Consider the following 20,645-nt stretch of genomic DNA (forward strand, 5'->3'; position numbering starts at 1 on the left):
GTATTTCTCTTTATGCTGGGCTCCTGCCTTGGTGCAACTTGCTGGCCTATGACTACCGTTCCCGATTGATTAACAATGAAAGGCTTTGAATATCCTGAGCTTACATTACTCACTTCATTTTCCTTTTTCTTTAGGGCTGACCCTCTCGTGCTTTCTCCAGCCTCTATTTTCTCGCACCTTATTGCAATCTCAATCATTTCACTAGATATCACTATATTGCGAAGCTCTTAGTTGCGCTCCCCAACATGTGATTGATGAAAGGTGCCTTCAAGGTATTGATGAAGAGCATGGTTGTTTTTTCTAGCAACGGTGGTTGGACTTGTGTAACGACCTCCCTCCACTTCTGAGCGTACTGCCAAAAACTTTCGCTTAACTTCTTCTCCATATTCTAGAGTGTAATCCTGTCAAGCGCTATATCTGTTACATGACCAGACTGCTTCATGAAGGCCTATGCTAAGTCCTTCCATGATTTGACTTGAGCCCGACTCAACTGATTGTACCATTTAGCCGCGGCCCCAGTCAAACTATCTTGAAAACAGTGAATCAACAATCGGTCATTGTTGACATATCCTATCATTCTTTGACAGAACATTGTAATATGGGCCTTAGGGCAGCTGATCCCGTTGTATCTTTCGAACTCTGGCATCTTGAACTTTGGAGGGAGTACTAAATCTGGGACCAAACTTAACTCCTTAGCATCCACTCCGCATTGGTAATCAGCGCTTTCCAATGCTTTGAACTTCTCCTCCAACCATTTACATCAATCTTCAAACTGTTTTCGGAGCTCAGCTTTTGCTTTTTCCTCTTCTGCTGCATCGTCGAAGTCGGGGACATTAAGGGTTACAGGATGGTCTCTAGGGTATGAACTTGAACCTATTGGGAAATGTACCGGTGCTGAAGTGCCGGTTTGATACAGGGGTTTAACGTTAACAGACACCCTTGGTGGCTATGCTTGCATGTTCATTGGGGCAAAGCTTGTAGGACAAGCAGAGTCTTCATTGTCATTCCTAGTATCAACCATTGGACCTTTTCCTTTGTCAGACCCTCCCCTAAATAGCTGTGTCAACTGACTTATCATGTTGTTCTAGGATTCTAGCATGCTTCTCTGGGACTCCAGCATTTGATCCCTCATCTCCTGCTGGATCCTAGCCAGCTGTTCTTGCATCTGAGCTTGCAGTTGCTCATGTATCTCTTTTTGCATTTATTCTAATTTCTCTAACCTCTGATCCATATCCCTTGTTTTCCTCCGTGTATAGTAACGATGTTCCAGGGTAACTAGATAAATTATCACTAATTAATAAGGTTCTTTTGTGCAACTTAATGTTTATGATGCTATGCAATGCAAATGCATGACATGAATGCAAAAAGGAGACATTGATTCGAATTCAATTCCATTTAGAAAACTTCACTGAAAAACAAAATCTTTTACATAAAATGAATTACATATACAGTCTTGCCCTAACACCCAAAGCTTTTACTTTCCTAAGAAGGCAGGCTAACTCTCGCCCCCGATCTGACTCTAACTCATATTTGACTCTTAACACATCTGCTTGGACCGCCAAAGTCTGTAAATGATCAGCCACCTCTCGCATCTGAGTTCTAGCTTCGCCCATGAGGTAATCCCTATCTCGGACCTGATCCTGAGATCGGTGAAGTTGCTCCCCTAGTTGCTCATTATTGCTTCCAATAATTCAATCTGATTCTCACAGTTCTAAAGTGTAGTCTCAAGTTCTTCTATTTTCCCCTTCAAATTCTTGATCTTACTTAGGCTAGCCCTTAATTCAATCACTGAGTTACGACTCCGATGTTGTTGTAGTGCCATTTCTAACTCTGCCACCCGAGCTCTTAACATCTATTTTTCATTCTGGCTACCATCCAAACTCTTTTTACAAGTGACTTCTCGAGCTTGAGCATCATGAAACTTTTTCTCCCACCAATCAGCCCTAGCCTTTTCCTCTTAGATTTCTTGCCTCCACTGTTCAGAAATTTTTTTACCCAAGCTAGCATTTCTCATTGACTTATACAGCTGCTTGTAATCAGTCTTCAGACTATCCAGGTCCACCTCAACCTCTCTCTTTCTCTTCTTCAAATTCTCAGCCTCGGATTTCTGAACATCAACATCCAGCTTTAAGTACACTTTTTCCTCCTCCAACTGCTCTATTTTCCTTTCTAACTCTGAGGTTTTCTTTTCGAAGTCTTGCTTTATGATTTCCAATTAGGAGGGGACCACTCGCAGATATTCCTCTATCGGTCGAGCTTCTTCTAAATTTGGCCTCAGGATATTATCATTAACCCTTCTACTCCACTATTCATTATATTCAGGAGTCACCATTGGATTCACAGTAACTCCCTTTATCCGGTAGGTTTGGTTCTAGGCATTATAAATCTTGCAGCTTTTTTCTTGGAGTCTTTCTCCCCATACAAGAACCCACTATGAGCTAACCCATGCATCATCGGTATAAATTGTCTCGGTCTATATTGCCTCAATACAAGCAAAGGGGCGTATCCAACAGCTCCCCAAATCCCCAACAAAGGGACCCAATCATAACTCCCACATCGGTAAAGAATCTCATCGGAAACCATCCAAGGGGCCTTCCATTCGATATCCTCCTCTTGGAGATTTTAAAGTATCGCCATCCATTTTTCCTCTGTTATGTCATCTCTTCTCGATATGGTCACTATCTTCTTCAAAGGTGAGTAATCTCCGAGAAAAGGTCGGTAAGAGGCCTTTTCTACCCTCCAAAAATGGTTATGAAACCATACTAAAAAGAGTTGTGCACACCCAATAAATCTGCCTTCACCTGCCCTCCGACATGCACTCAAAGATCTGAAAGTCTCAGCCAAGATTGCAGGAACAGGAGTGACTCGTTTACCAAATCAGTCAAATAGATCAATGACTACTTCATCTGCATGCCTTAAAGCTTTAGGGAAAATAACCAAACCGTAGACGCTCAAGGCGAAGACATCAACTCTTTTCTTCATATCAGGGTGTGCCAAGATCAGATCTCTCAAATTTTCCCAAGGGATGCACTTTCCATTGCCTTTTTGCTGGACTCGAGTTGCAACCCACTGCTCACTCATCCCAGTGATGTTCATCAACCTTTTTACAAAGGTTGGGGTATTGACAGCTCTAGAATAAATCTTCTCAACATGAAACCTCAGACAACGAAGCAAGGCTGTATATTCCTCGATAGTAGGTGCTAAATCCACCTTTCTGAAAGTAAAACAACTGTAGGTGGAATTCCAAAATTGAGCCATGGCGCGGAACAAATACCTATCTACCTTAACATCGAGGAGATAAGGAATATCACTATAATTACAATAGAGTAGCTGCTTCATCTCCTCATCCCAGTGACTCCATAATTCTTTCAACTCCTGAAGATCATTCTGAACCACACTATTACGGGTAAAATCCCATAACTCTAACGTGTACCCCTTTGTCAAGCTGTCACCTTTCTCTAACTGTGCATTCTCCGACCATCTTTGTACAAACGCGTTGTCTTTCACTTTATCAAGGAATTTGTTCTTCATAGCAAAACTTTCTATTAGTAACTGAACCGTATATCGACACCTCCTTTTATGATTAAAATGTTATGCAATCACTATTAAAGAAAGAAGGAAAAACACAAGTCAGAATTATGCATAAGAATAGAAATCAAAGCAATTAAGAAATTATCAAACGCCTATTCGGGAAATCACTAGGGCTTGGTGTAATTCTACCTAAGGCGGGTTCCTACAGCTCACTATATGTGGTTTAGTTCTAGAGTAAAGGTACCTAAACTAGCAGATTCCTCGACCCTCGCCCATTATAGGTTCATATGGATCAAGTTCGGTTTAGGGGAATACATTTCCTTATGCCCGTACGGAGTTGAAAACCTCACGAAGACATAAGTACGAATGTATTCCGGAAGCGATCCCCTAGCCCATGCGGAGCTGAAAACCTCACGAAAGCATAGTTTCTCACTCCCACTTAAAAGGCGTGACCACAACAGTCATGCGATATGATACAATAGTATATAAAGAAATTCAACGAAAAAACAAACTCAAAAAGGACACAGAAAATGCAAAGCGAGGATCGTGTATTTTAGAAAAATCGAATTTCTAATTTTCGACAAGAGGACAGAAAATAATCAATTTACAGCTCGACTCTCTTATTGGTTCCCAGTGGAGTCGCCAAGCTGTCGAAACCATTTTTTTGAAAATGGGAAATCGACTTTTGAAAACGAAAAGTTGGGAGTCGCCACCAATCGTTTTTAATAGGGTGTGATTGGATCACCTCAAAACACGGTCGTTTTTAATAAATAAATAAAATTTTCAAAACGACGATTTTGGTCTGAGAAAATAGAAAACCGGTTCGGAGTCGATTACGTCATTTAGGAAGGATTAGCACCCTCGACACACCCAAAATTGGTACTTGATTGATTATTTAGTGTCTTAATGTCGAAAATTAAAGATTTGGATAGAGTTCAAAACGCGATCCTCCTTTTATTGGCTTTTAAAACATTTAGTTAAGTCAAATGTGTACTAAAGACCATCTCACCTCAAGGTAAAACATTACATCCAGTACGTTAGGACACAACATTTTTGACCCTCAATTGTGAGCTTGCCTTTAAAACATGCGTTTTAGCCTTAAGAGGATATTCGAATATTCAAAACAAACAAAGAAAGTGAAACCCAGTACGTTAGGGCACGATTCTTCGAATTCTTTAAATACTGAACATTGCCTTTATTTTGAAAAATTTTGAGAGAAGATCAATGGATAAATGAATTAAGGACATAGATTTTTTTGAAAATGATGATAATAGACAACATGAAAATAATAATATGAGAATAATGCTAACCATATATAAATAATAAATAATAATAATAATAGTAATTAATAGAAATAATTAATAAAACAACAGTAATAATAAATACAATAATGTAATAAACATTGTGCTAATTGTATTAATAATAATATTAAAAACATGATGATAATAACAAAAAATATGTTGACGATAACATTAAATATTGGGGATAATAGTAATAAAAAAATTGGAATAACAATGTTAAATTAGTAATAGTGAGAAATAGTAAATAATAATAATTTGATATAAAATGGTAACCGATAATAAACAATGGTATAAAAAATAATATAATAAGTCTATGTATAATAGAAATTTATATTTAAAATAATTAACTTCGCTTAAAAATATATATATATACATAATAAATATATAATAATAAATAAATAATATAATAATAAGAAACATAACTCAAATTAATTAAATTAATAGAAAATAATAAAAAACAAACAGTAAAATAACAAAAATAAAAAAGGGGTTAAATTGAATTAAAAATGAAAACTTTGGGGCCAAATCAGAAAGGAAATAAAATGTGAACGCCAAAGAAAAAATGTGAACGCCAAAGTAAACAAAATTGAATAATATAAAAAGTTACCTTAAAAATCCGATTTGTATTCTCTTTGATTTCGTATGTGTATTCTCTCAAAAAAAATCCTCCCCTTACAATAGTTTTTCCATGGCTTTTATAGCCAAATTTTACAACTTATAACATGTAGGGTGATAGAGTTAGTGGGGGTGATGAAGGTAGTGGATGGTTTAGTAGGGTGTGGGGGTGATGGAGGTAGTGGATGGTTTGTAGGGTGATGGAGTTAGTGGTCGGTTTAGTGGGGTGCTTAATTTGGGCTGGTTTGATTGGGTGTGACAGCCCTAAATTGACCCTAGTCGGAAAGTGGTCTCGGGACCACTAAACCGAGTCATAAAAATAATTAGCTGTCATAGTTGATGCTCATTATATGTACATATGCATGTGTGAAAAATTCATGTTTGAATTTTGTTAATTGTAAGTGAGTTTTATCAAATAGGACTTATGTGAGAAAATTTAGAAATGTGCTAGGCAAATGTAAAGTGGCCTATTAATGCATGATGTGAAAATGATGGGCTTGCATGTCAAATTTCCTAGATTAAAGCCTAGTGGCGGCCATGACAAAGGGGATGGGCAAAACATGTCATAAAACATGTTGTGTAAGTGGTTTATGTTGGAATAAATAAAATAAGGAGTATGGGTAATAAAGAAATGAAAAAAAGGAAAGAAGGTGTGTGATTCCCCATTGCCGTGAGTTGAAGAAAAGAAAAAAATTTGTTCATCCTTTTCATTTTCTTTTGGCGAAAATTCTAAGGAAGAAGGAAGGAATTCTTGCTCCATGTTTGGTTTAGAAGAGGATTAGGAGGAGGTTCGGCCATACTTGTATCAAGATTAAGGTATGTTTGATGTTGTGCCATGAGATTCATGCATGTTTTTAGTTGCTAGCTTGATGTTCTTATTAGCCCATGGTTCAAATCTTTGCTATGTCATGGGGATGGTATTCGCCAAGGTGGATTTTGTGTTGATATCATTGCATGCTAAATGTGAAGCTTGTTAATGATGCATGTGATGGTGGATTGATAACTCTTGAATCTCCTTTTAGCATCCTTGAGTGAGACATTAAGTTCCTTGTTCAACCATGACCAAAAATTGAAATGGTAAGGTGTTGTGATGCATTCGGCCATGGTAGGATATAGAAGAGAAATAAGGTTGTTGTTAGATGAAGTAGAGTCTAACAAATGAGCTCGTATGTGCATTGGTTGCTAGATGGAGAAGAATCGGCTAGCAAGTTGTGTGCTAAGGCCGAATGTAATTTGGTATATTATGGGTAATGCATGTGTTGAATTAGTGTAAAGGGAGAGGATGCTTTAATAGTGTATATTTATGTATTAGCCAAGTTTTGAACTTGAAACAAATGGTGTTTAGTCAACACAAGTGACCATACTTGTAGAATGTATTAAGTGTTGCAATCGGCCTTAGCATAGATGTGTATGTTCGGCCATTGGTAGCCTATTGATGGCTTTAGCTTGACTTAGAAAATTCGGCTAAGGGGAAATATTAGCTAGTATGTTGAATTCGATTCGTGATTTCGTACATATGTGACTCTAATGTATATATGGGCCAAGTACCTTGAGCTTCTCTTTTGATGTTCGAATGAATTGTATTAAATTGTTGATGTGATTAAAAATGCGTATGATCATTGTGTATTTGAGCTAAAAGGTGGCCATATGACCTATCAAACTCCTTGTCATATTCGGCCATAAGCTAGCAAAATGAGACTTTGACAAGTTACATTTGTTTCAATTAGCTCAAGAGCTTAGGGGACCACAGTTGGATAAGGGAAAGGAAAAAGTGATCGAATAGCCGTTGAAGCCGTTCGACAACATCCGAGGTAAGTTTTCGAGTAATGGAACTTAGATTATGATTTGATTAGATCATGCTCTTTGTGTGTGGCTATTGAGCCGAAATTGCAAGTGTGATAAGTGTCTTGTGTTTGAGTTTTGCTAATGAAGATGAAATACGAATGTGTCATGATTTATTGATAATTGTGCTCGGTTATTCGAATGATGTCCGGGCTAAGTCCCGAAGGCTTTGTGCTAAGTGACTATATCCGGACTAAGATCCGAAGGCATTTGTGCGAGTTACTAAATCCGGACTAAGATCCGAAGGCATTTGTGCGAGTTACTAAATCCGGACTAAGATCCGAAGGCATTTGTGCGAGTTACTAAATCCGGACTAAGATCCGAAGGCATTTGTGCGAGTTACTAAATCCGGACTAAGATCCGAAGGCATTTGTGCGAGCTACTATAACCGGGCTATGTCCCGAAGGTATTTGAACGAGTAGCTATATCCGGTTAAACTCCGAAGGTTCGTGATTAGGGAATGAATGAACTTGCTGTAAAAATTTCAGTTAATACGCTTGTGAAATCCCAACAATGAGGTATGTTTCGTATGTACTTTGAATTAGTTGAGCCCTTACAAATAAGTATTCGCTCAGTTGATAAACGAGCTACCGGCCTTTGGCTAAGTTGATCTTTGTGTATGAATATAAGGGTCAGTAATGTGAAGTAAGTATGATATTGAGAATTTGTGCATATGAAATTATCCGTTTAGCTATATGAATGCTATGCTTTCGTTGTGCTGGAATCCCTTGCTCAAAACTTACTAAGCATAAATTGCTTACTCCGTTTCTATGTTTCTCTATTTTATAGATTTTGGCTCGTCAGCTATCGGACTCGGGATTTTTGGAAGTCGAAGTCTCCCACACTATCAAAGCCCCCTTTTGGTACAATTTTGGTTGAACTTTGAAAAGGCATGTATAGGACTACCCTTTTTGTTGTTGGTCATGTACCCATGGATTTTGTGTAAATTTGGATAGCCATGCGAAAATAGCTTATATACGTTTTTAGCATAGTACTATAATCATTTTGTATGTTGATCACTAAGAGGTATGGAAATGTTTGGAAACGATTAGCCATTGGAATGGTTAATCATGATTATACTTTGTGCTATGTATGCAAAAAGGGCTAATTGAATCATGGAAACTATGAAATAGGTAAAGTCTACCTTAAAGGCAGATGCTGACTGCAGCAGCGATGTGGATGTAAAAAATCACTAAAAATAGTAGAGATGGAATTAAATAGTGAATAAATTATGTAAATTAACCTTGATGAATCTACTTTCATATTGAAGTAATGAAACGATCATATGAACAGTATGTTAAGAGATATTTAAGTTTTCGTGAGACAGGGCCAGAACGGTTTCTGGATCCCTTTATCTGACTTTGGAAATTCATTATAAATTTAACAGTGACATTTAGAATTCATGCCATATATGTATAGATTCCTTTTTGAGTCTAGTTTCTATAGAAACAAACAGCATCAGTATTGAAGCCCTGTACAGGGAGATATCCAGGTCGTAATGCATGAAGGTCAGTGTAGTCGTACCCTGTAACAGGGGTGACTTTAACTAATAAACTGTACAAATTTGCCCAACCAAAAATTCTATAAAAAAATATGTAGATGGACGTATGAGTCTAGTTTCAGGAAAAAATTACGAAACTGATTTTCGAGTTTTGGAACTCAAGATATGATTTTTAAAGTGACAGTGATGCAGTTAGCCAACTGCCTGGAAATTTTTAAAATGGACTGTGAAAGTGAATGGTTTAAGCCGTTAACCCCTCGTGTCCGACTCCGGCAGCGGTCTCGGGTAGGGGTGTTACATTGGGCCCGGGAAAAAATTGGGCTCAACAAACATTCTATAACATTTATGCAATATCTAACAACTTATTCAACATTATGACCACACATTTATGCATACATCACATTTTACAGTATTACATTGAATTATGCATTGGCACTTGAGGTTAGGCTTTACCGCTACATCGAAAACATGGATCTCCAACACACCAAATAACTCATTGATTCAAACATATCCCAAAAGTGTAGCACATAGCTAACACTCTCCAACACACCAAACATGTCCCGGTGAAGAGAGCTTAGCTAAAATTCCCTTATCTCTCCAAACTATCCTGGGCCTTAGTTGTAACACCCTAAACCTGGCCTTAGTTGTAACATCCTAAACCCGGCTAGACGTTATGGGCAAATCTGGAGTGATTACGATAAAAGGTTTGAAATCTAGGTTTCACCTATTTAAGCTTAGCGTGAACCTCTTTTACCCAGAAAGCCCATTTTTATTTGGAAAACATTTTGTCGTACTCTATTTAACTAAAAATCATTGTTTGTTTACATCTTTCAAATAAATCGAATATTTTGAAGTGAAGTTTCTTAAAACATTGTATTTTGGTGAATCGAGTTTGTTTTCTCGAAAACAGTTGATTGCAAAAAATCAGTCGTTTCCATAAAGCCGTTTTATCAATCGTCAAGCTAGAAATCCCAAAATAAAAATCCAAACGAAAAATAAGTCCCAAAAGTCCGGAGAGTCCAAAATATACAAAACTCTCAAAACAAAAATTTAAATAAGTCAAATTTTAAGTAAATATAATTTACGGAGGAATAGACATAACCGATCTCCTAACGCATTGACCTGCCAAAGTCTGAGGGTTACCTGAAATTATTAGAAAAAAAATAGGGTGAATTTTTATAACTTAGTGTGTAACTCATAAGAAAATAGAGTTTCAGATTTAATCACATGACAGAACATATACAAACATACATCTTATATAGAATCAGAATCATATCAGAGTAATACAGATGCAGATATATATAATCCTACCCTCATCCTCTGTACACCAACTCCGACCATCCCAACACACCATTTGGGGTATAACACACCCACCCAGCCCTACACACCACTTAGTGTCCTTACGAGACTTTTCAAAATAGTCGCAGCAGTGCTGCCAGTATAATGGCAAGAACATTTCCTCTAGATAGTTTATGTCCTACCCCATAGTCAGATATAAACAGAAAAAATGAAATTATCAGATAACAGAATATACATATCATACATGCTCGTATAACAAATGTAGAACATGCTTTTACATAACTGATCATACATATTTCATCATAATCATGAATTTAAACAGTATTTACATCATGTTCCATACTAACAGATTAAAAGAATTCCTATTTTATAGCTTATATAACCACATGCCGACTCCATAGAAGGCCCACAGTCGATCGAGACGACATGTACGACCCTATAGAAAAATTTTAAATTTTGGACCCACACACTCGTGTGGCCAACACAGCCCAAATTACCTTACCCATGTGGCCCACACAGCCTGGCACATGGCCCACACACTATTTTTTGAGTTTCTTGTTACACACCTGGTTCGATTTCGACAAGAACGCAACCACAAGACTCCCGAGACTTAAATACAACAAATAAAATAGTTAATTGCAATATTTAGGCACGAGATAGCCAAGAATCAAACTCTTTCAAACACCAAAAACTCCTTGATACTCTTACCGATAATCAGACTACAACCGCACGAAATTACGATGTTGAAGGAGCACCAAACGCCTAATAACTCTCACCTAAACGCAACAAACTAATTAATCAATGATAACAAAATTTCACAACACCAATCACATCCCAAAACCCCTAAATTAAACAATCAGAGAACTAACTAAAACGGGCAGATGAACTGATAAAAACAAGCAAAATTTTGCAATTTCAAATTACGGTGTAGCTTAAAGGAAAACAATGGGAAACATAGGTTTTGGGTTTCTTTCTTCCTTCTTTTTTTATTAACTAAAAATAAATAAAACTAAAAGAAAAACATAAAATGGAATTAAACATAAATTAAATACTTGTTTTTTTTTATTCCAAAAACAAGCCCAAAAGAAACATTTAAAAATAACTACTTGATTTATTATTAATATATTTTTTTATTATTTTATTTTTTCCGACAAACTTGCTAAGTTGCACTTATCTTAATGTTATTTAAGCATAAATATAGAAAACAAGTGTATTTGATGTATTATAATTTTCATTTATTTTTATATAAAAATAATAATATAAAAAATTAATACGAACCGGACCAAGCTTGAGTTTTAGCATTTTTATCCGAGTCCGGCTTGGGCAAAAATTTAGGGCTATTTTTTGAGTCCGGCCCGGGCCTAGAAAATGAGCCTAAAATTATGTTGAGGCCAGGCCTGACCCATGATCACCTCTAGTACAGATACCGTTGTTTTAGACCATCACATTTCACTATTATTCCCACAAAAGGTCTCGAATGAACCTCTATTGCATCCAACTTTAAAGTAAGCTTAGAAATGGTCCAAAAGCCTTAAATGACCTTAAAAAGACCTAAAAAGTGAGAAGAACTTAAAATAAAAATATGTATTCAAAGTCAAGTGTTTGTCCTAAAATGTAGCATTTCTTGCTCGAGTTTAGGTACAAGCTCGGGTAAGGGGCATTACGATATTAATTTAAGAAAGCAGTCAATAATATGATTACATCACATTCAATTTCATCTAATTGCTCTAGCATTTCATATTTGTTAGGCTATTCCCTCTTTACCAGTTAATATGCACTCCTTATCATCATCTGCTGGTTCTTGACCAAATTCATCATCTGAATTTGTATCATTGAAATTATGAAAATCTCTTTCTTCAATGTACTCTTCAAAGTATGGATCATTCCAATTCAACCTACAAATAAAGTTATGAAGTATGCAACATGCTAGTACAATCAACATTGTTTTTTATTTTATACCAAGGTGATGTTGTTAATATGAGAAATTATTTATAGAATAAAGAATGGCCTCTCAACCGCATTTCAAAGTTTTGAATATCTCAACTTAAAGAGTTCGTGAGTTGTCTCTAATGTTTATGTCTAACTTTGTTCTCTTAATGGTATCATATCCTCGTGATATGGTGCCAAAAAAATCATTTTGTATTTGAATAAATAGTGTTTACACATAATATTTGGGTTCACTATTAGATTTATAAAGTAAATCTAAAATACAACTTAATAAACCAGGATCTGTCATGTCAAATCATCAAGAATAAATCAAGAACAAAACTAGATGCGAAAGCGTACCTGAATCCATGGATTCCTTGAAACTTTCTAGATCCTGGGGATTTGATCTTCCAAATTAGCACACAAGAATTCAGAGAATATCTACTCTCTCTTTCCTAATGATGGGATATTAGAAAAGATATCTTGTGTGTAATAGGGGGACCATAACCCTAATATTTATAACCTTGGTATATTAGTTCTAATCAAATTCTAATTAGCCCATCATTAATTAGAATTTGATTAAAATAGTATCTACACATATTTGACCCATACTTTATTTAATAATTAAAAGCCCAATAAAATTCTAACCAAATTAGATCACTTTTAATTTGGGCTAACCTATCATGATAGTAAATAATAATATGTAATTATCTTTATTATATATGTGATGTCCAAATTTTCCAACAATCTCCCACTTGGACCACATATACTAATTACTTTATAATTACATGTCATTATATAACCTTATGAGCTTAAAATTTTACTATCATATCCAAAAGGCATTCCAAACAATCTCGTCCATTAATTATGTTAACATAGAACGAAGGCGACTTTCGTTACAAATATCGTAACTAAATCCATCCATGATCAAGTATATTAACACAACCAAATGACTAGATCAAGTATGGATGTGTAGCATGGAAATTACATGCAATATGACCTAAACATGTCTATTTCCAACTAGTCCTCTTTAAACTTAAGTGAGGTCAATTTCAAAATAATAAACAAAGTGAATAAACTGAATACTTCATTTCTGATCAGAAAATAACCAAATACATAAATGTCTGAAATATAAACTCCCACTAAATCATGATATCCTCAAACAATGTAACACCCATGTGAGCAGTGTGCTTATGAAAGACCTTGGGTGGTAAACCTTTTGTGAGCAGATCCGCTATCATGGAGTTTGTCCCAATGTGATTTATGGATATTTGACCATTTTGCACTCTTTCTTTTACAACTAGGAACTTTATGTCAATATGCTTTGACTTAGATGAACTCTGTTGTTATTGGAATACAGCACTGCTGACTTATTGTCACAAAATAATTTAAGTGGTCTTTCCACATTCTCCAAAATGCGTAGCCCTGTGACAAAGTTCCGCAACCATATTCCATAGTTTGATGTCTCATAGCATGCTACAAACTCTGCTGCCATAGTGGATGAAGCTACAAGTGTCTGTTTGACACTTTTCCAAGATATAGCTCCTCCGGCTAACAAGTAAATATAACCTGATGTAGATTTCCTACTATCTTGGCATCCAGCGAAATCAAAATCAGAATACCCTACGACCTCCAAAAGATCTGATCTCTCATAATTAAGCATGTAATCTTTTGTTCTTTAAAGATATCTTATAACCCTTTTGGCTGCTATCCAATGGTCTATACCAGGGTTGCTTAAATATATGCCTAATATCCCAAAAATGTACGCAATGTCCGGACGCGTACATACTTGAACATACATTAAACTCCCAACAGCTGATGCATAGGGAATATTTTGCATTTCCTGAATTTCAAGGTTACTTTTACGGCATTGAGTAAGACTGAATTTGTCTCCTTTAGCGACAGGAGTGTCACCTGGTCTACAACTCTGCATGCTAAACCTTTTGAGTACTTTATCAATATAGCTATTTTGTGATAATCCAAGAATACTTTGAGATCGATCTCGATGTACCTGAATTCCTAAAAAAAAAGAGGCGTCCCCAAGATCTTTCATCTCAAAATGCTTGGATAAAAACCTCTTGGTTTCGTGCAATAAGCCTATATCATTAGTGGCAAGCAAAATGTCATCAACATATAGAACCAGAAATATGTATTTACTCCAATTGAATTTGTGATACACACAATCATCAACAATATTCATCTCAAAACCAAACGAAACAATTATTTGATGAAACTTGTGGTACCATTGACAGGAAGCTTGTCTGAGTCCATAGATGGATTTTATCAATTTGCAAACCATATTCTTTGAGTCTTTCGACTCAAAATTTTCTGGTTGCACCATATAAATTGTTTCTTCAATATCGCCATTAAGAAATGCAGTCTTAACATCCATCTGATGTAACTCAAGATCAAAATGAGCAACAAGTACCATGATTATTCTAAAGGAGTCTTTCGATGAAACTAGAGAGAAAGTTTCTATAAAATCAATGCCTTCTTTCTGAGTATATCCTTTAGCTACAAGACGCGCCTTATCACTCTCCACATTACCATTTGCATCCCTCTTGGTTTAAAATATCCATTTACAACCAATTGGTTTTGCACCTTCAGGTAATGGGACAAGTTCCCAAACTTTATTGTCTTGCATAGATTTATACTCATCTTTCATGGCATTAATCCATTTTTTAGAATTAGAACTTTTCATGGCTTGATGCAAGTTGATTGGATCATCTTCCATCATTCCATTATCATCTTCATGTTCTTGGAGAAATACAATATAATCATCTAGAATAGCATTTCTCCTTTCTCTTGTGGACCTCCTTAATGGCACTTGTTCTTGAGGTTGTTGAGTTTGTTCTTCTGGAACAATTACCTCATTTTGAATGGGAGTTGTTCAACATTGTCTTGTAGAGGTTTTGGATTCACTTCTTGATCAATGATCGGTATAAGAACTTGAACATCATCAAAAGTGATAGTAGGAATTGAGTTAGAATCCAATTCCTCCTCAAAATCAATGTCTCTAACTTTATTTCTCCCCCCAAACTCAACATCCTCAAAAAATGTTGCAATTCCCATCTCAAAAATATTTCTTATTATAGGATCATAAAATTTATTGCCCCTAGATCGCTTAGAATAACCAATAAAGTAGCTGCTTACTGTTTTGGAGTCCAATTTCTTTTCATGTGGCCTATAAGGCCTTGCCTCAGCTGGACATCCCCAAATGTGAAAGTGCTTTAAACTAGGCTTTTTACCTGTCCAAAGCTCATAGGGTGTTTTTGTAACTGCTTTATTGGGTACTCTATTCAGAATGTAAGCTGTTGTCTTTAATGCTTCTCCTCAGAGGGACTTAGGTAAGGTAGAATGAGCAATCATGCTCCTTACCATATCTTTAAGAGTTCTATTTCATCTTTTAGCTAAACCATTCATATTAGGTGATCCTGGCATGGTGTATTATGGGACAATACCGCATTCCTCTAAGAATTTCGCAAATGGTCCTGGACATTGTTCATCTGAGCCATCATATCTACCGTAGTACTCACCACCACGATCAGATCTGATGTTTTTAATCCTTTGGTTGAGTTGATTCTCAACTTCAGCTTTATAAGTTTCGAACACGTCCAAAGACTAAGATTTCTCATAAATGAGATATAGGTACCTATAACGTGAGTAATCGTCTATGAATGTTATGAAATATTGTTGACCATTCCAGGATGCCGTAGGGAATGACCCACAGATATCTGTATGAATTAATTCTAAGATGTCTGAAGATCTGTTTGCACCCAATCTCTTGGTTTTGGTCTGTTTTTCCTTAATGCAATCGACACAGACATCAAAGTCTGTGAAGTCAAGGGACTCTAAAATACCATCAGACACAAGGCGTTCAACTCTAACTTTTGAGATATGACCGAAGCGCCTATGCCATAATGATGCTGAATTTTCCTTATTTAATTTACGTTTAATACCACGTGATTCCACATGCAAGGTTTCATTATAGGATGCAACTATTTCTAGCAAATAAAGGTTGTCATAGGTATTTAAATATCCAGTTCCAATAACATTTGAATTTAAATACAAATTAAATTGATTGTTTCCAAATGAACAATAATATCTGAATTTGTCCAACAAAGAAACAGAAACTAAATTCCGTCTAAATGACAGTACAACAAAAGTGTCTTTTAAATCCAAATAAAAACCAGGTCCTAATAACAACCTAAAATGCCCAATTGCTTCCACTTCTACCAATTTTCCATCGCCCACAAAGATGTGTCTTTCACCATCACTTAGCTTTTGGTAACTCAGGCAACCCTGCATAGAAACACTTATGTGAGTAGTAGAACCAGAATCTATCCACCAAGTGTTTCTAGGTACTGAAGCTAAATTAATCACAAAACAGACCAAATTAAGAATTATACCTTTCTTTACATTCCAAGCATGATATTTGGTACAATCTTTTTTTACGTGTTCAGACTTATTACAAAAGAAACAACTCTCTGTAGCTTGTTGTTGTTTCTTTTGAGCTAGACCCTTAACAACTTCATTCTGATATTTTCTTTTCTTGCCCTTCTCCTTAGGGGCATTGGCCAAATGAGCACTTTCAGACTTATCACGCTTCAACTTTTCTTCCTCTTGCACACAATGAGAAATGAGCTCATTTAGGGTCCATTTTTCCTTTTGATAGTTATAACTAATTTTAAATTGGTTAAACTATGCAGGAAGCGATACCAATACCATAAGAATAAGCAATTCCTCAGAAAGCTCGATCTTAAGTTCCTTAAGTCTTGAAGCAGTATGGAACATCTCCATAATGTACTCCCTTACGTTTCCTTGACCCTTATACTTCATAGACATCAAAGAAGTCAAAAGTGATGTCATCTCAACCTTATCGTTTTTAGCAAAACGTTTCTCAATTTCATCAAGGAAATCTTTGGCCTGAGTAATCTCTTCAGATTCTGTGCCCCTAAAGACTTCTGGAATATTGTGTTTCATGATCATTAGACTCATGCGATTTGAACAATCCCACCTTTCAAAGTCCCTCTTAATATTAGGGGTGCTTTCAGCAATGAGAGGTGTAGGTTGTTCTTCCATTAGTGCAAGGTCTATGTCCATACAACCAAGCACTATAAGTAAGTGCCTTTTCTATTCCTTAAAATTAGTTCCATTAAGCATGGGTATAGAATTTATATTAGCAGATATTGTGGCAGCAGAAGATGAATTAGCTGAATAGAGAATAAAAAACAAGCTTAAATCAATATTCATAAGTAAACAATAAATTCAAGATAATGGCTAATCCCATCTCAAGATACCAAACACTACATTAATATAAAGTCTTTGGACAGTAATATTAACAGTATACAGTACTATTGTTGTACAATCAAACATTGACAATAAACTATGTCAAGCAATGAATTATTCTTTGGACTAACTTATTGCTCACATAAAATACATTATAATTGTCACACATTTATCATCACAGATGTCGTTGTAATTCTGCCAAATATTAACTTACCTTTGGGTCAATCAATAAACGCATGAATTACAAAAACATATAACCATCTTAATATTTCAAATAAACTAATCTACACAAAAGAGGTCACTTGGGCGGCATTTTGTTTCAACTAATTTATTTAAAATATTAGACATCCTTAATTAAAAGTCAAAATCTGAATTTATTTGTTCCAAAATATTTACCTTAATTTTATCTTTCAATCAAATTAAAAGATAAACATATATATTTATATAATTTTCCAAAACCACATGCATTAAACCAATCAAAGCATGCATATATTATATATTTATATATATAAACAAAACATATATATGAATCAATTTCTATATATACATTTATATATATTTTAAATGTCATATAGGATTAAAATAATGATAATCACATGCCTTGCAAATACACAGAACCGAATCGCAATATTTTCAAATAAAGCTTAAAAACATAGGTATCAAATAATATTACACAAATATTTTAAACTTTGTAATTGAATCTATTAATTCAAAAATCACCCAATTTTTTTAATATGAATTCAAGATAATAAAAACTTTAATATAAATCTTCAAAAGCAACATATATATTTGAAATATAAAACCCATGAAATTTCATGAATTAATTATTCAAATGAAGAACCTGAATCAATTCCCAATGATTCGATATGACGAGCCTCGGATGCCACTTGTTAGAATTTTAAATAATATCTAATATAAAATTAAAACTGTAAATCAGGATCTGTCATGTCAAATCATCAAGAACAAAATTAGATGTGGAAGCGTACCTGAATCCATGGATTCCTTGAAACTTTCTGGATCTTGGGGATTTGATCTTTCAAATTAGTACACAAGAAATTCAGAGAATATCTGCTCTCTCTTTCCTAATGATGGGATATTAGAAAAGATATCTTGTGTATAATTTGAGGACCATAACCCTAATATTTATAACCTTGGTGTATTAGTTCTAATCAAATTCTAATTAGCCCATCATTAATTAGAATTTGATTAGAAGAGTATCTACACATATTTAACCCATACTTTATTTAATAATTAAAAGCCCAATAAAATTCTAACCAAATTAGATCACTTGTGATCTAATTTGGGCTAACCTATCATGATAGTAAATAATAAAATGTAATTATCCTTATTATATATGTGATGTCCAAAATTTCCAACATTCACGACACAAAGAGTTTGTAGCTTTTATTATAAAAACTTAAATAAACTCAATTTGGAGAAAGACTTATATTGAACTATAACCTTTTTATAATACGTAAAATAAGTTTAAAATAATATTAAATTTATAATATATAACATTTATAAAAACTTTATAAAGTATCCAATAACTTTCATTAATATAATTTTTACCATAACTTTAGAAAGTTATTTTTATAAATAAGTTACAAAAAATTACAACATTTTTATAGATAAATGTATTATTTTTATAAAATATAGCATGAATACGTAAATAAGTTATATTCATTTTTTGTCATAACTTTTTTATAAATGAGTATTTTATAACACTTTTATAACATGTAAATTATTTTTATAATATATATTTTGACCATAACTTTATAATTTTAGGATTTAAATAATATTTTTTTGTTATAACTTTATAAAATACATATAAATTTTTAAAATATATACTTTTTAGGATTTATAATAGAACTTAAAAAATTGTCATAATCATCTCAAGCACTTATATGTGTTCATCTTTGTAATATAATATTCATAACATCAAATTGTATAAAAAATAATTTTTAAAAGTTAAATCACGTATGAGTAATGTTGTCTGAATCGGATCGAACCGACAAAATCGATTTGAAAGACAGGTTTTGAACATTGAATTGGAAATTTTTTAATTTTTAATAATTTTTTAATCAAACTGGTTGAGTCGATCTAATTGGTTGGACCGACGAATCGGTGGTTTGACTGGTTTGATCATTGATCCGATTTAAAAAATATTGTGTTTAAGTGTTTAGAAAAGTATTGGGCAATTGGATTTGAGTGTAATTACCCATGTAATTACTCTAGTTCTCACCCTCCCCTAAGAATTGGAATTGGATGTAGCTACACATGTAACTACACGCCCAATTCAATGGAACCTACCAATTACAATGACTATCCAAACATGTCAGTTTGTGTAATTATACACAAATCCAATTATTTGGTGGCTACCCAAACATGAACTAAATGAAGATATTAGATTCATCATGTAAGGTATAACTATAAAAAGAGAAAGAAGGCGGGCTACAAGAAAAAATCCTGCAACTACTGTAGTAGCCACATGTATGTAACCATTCGTGAAGAGGAAATTGCATAAATTTAGCAGCTGGACTGGTAAATAAAAAAGAGGCCCATAAAGTAACAAATAAAAAATGAAGTTCATTATTATAAAACAAGTTATTAAATATTTTGTACAAATCTTGAAATTTAAAATTTTCGTTATCTAATAAAAATCTAAAATTCCTAATAATAAACCAAAATTGCCTATATGATTAGTTACAAACGTTTTTTGACAAGCATTTATCGCAACGAATTGTGTGAGCTAAAATCTTATTAATAAAAAAGAACACATTCTAACTAATTCCTAAGAAAATTTTAAGTTGTATCAAATTAAAAGTAGTAAATAATCCCATCATTGAAGTATTGAATAAACTCATATAAACAAAAAATCTCAAACATCTTTGATCATGAGTATATAATTATCACTGTAAATAAAAACAAATATCCCAATGATAATGATTAATATGGAGAGAAAGTGAATCGATAGAGCAACCAAAATCGAAACAAACAAACTAAATTTTATATATTTTATTTAAGAGTCTAACAAAATTTTAAAATAAAAACGCAATATTTATAGAAAGAAACTGAAAAAAAAAAGGAAAAATTATATTTAAAAAGAGACATGTTTAATCAAAAGCAAATACAGGAAGAAAATCAAATCAAATCTTTCCACTAATGTTTCTATTTATCTCCAATGCTACTTGCTCAATTCCTTCCCTTCCATTTCAATGACAAAGAATTCAACCATGGTTTACCATCCTATTTATTTAGAAAAATAAAAAAAAAAAAGAGAGAGAGAGAGAGAGAGGAAATCAGGTATATTTAATTGTTTAATTTGGATTACAAACTTTATC

Source organism: Gossypium arboreum, chromosome 5, assembly GCF_025698485.1.
Source record: "Gossypium arboreum isolate Shixiya-1 chromosome 5, ASM2569848v2, whole genome shotgun sequence".
Taxonomy (NCBI): domain Eukaryota; kingdom Viridiplantae; phylum Streptophyta; class Magnoliopsida; order Malvales; family Malvaceae; genus Gossypium; species Gossypium arboreum.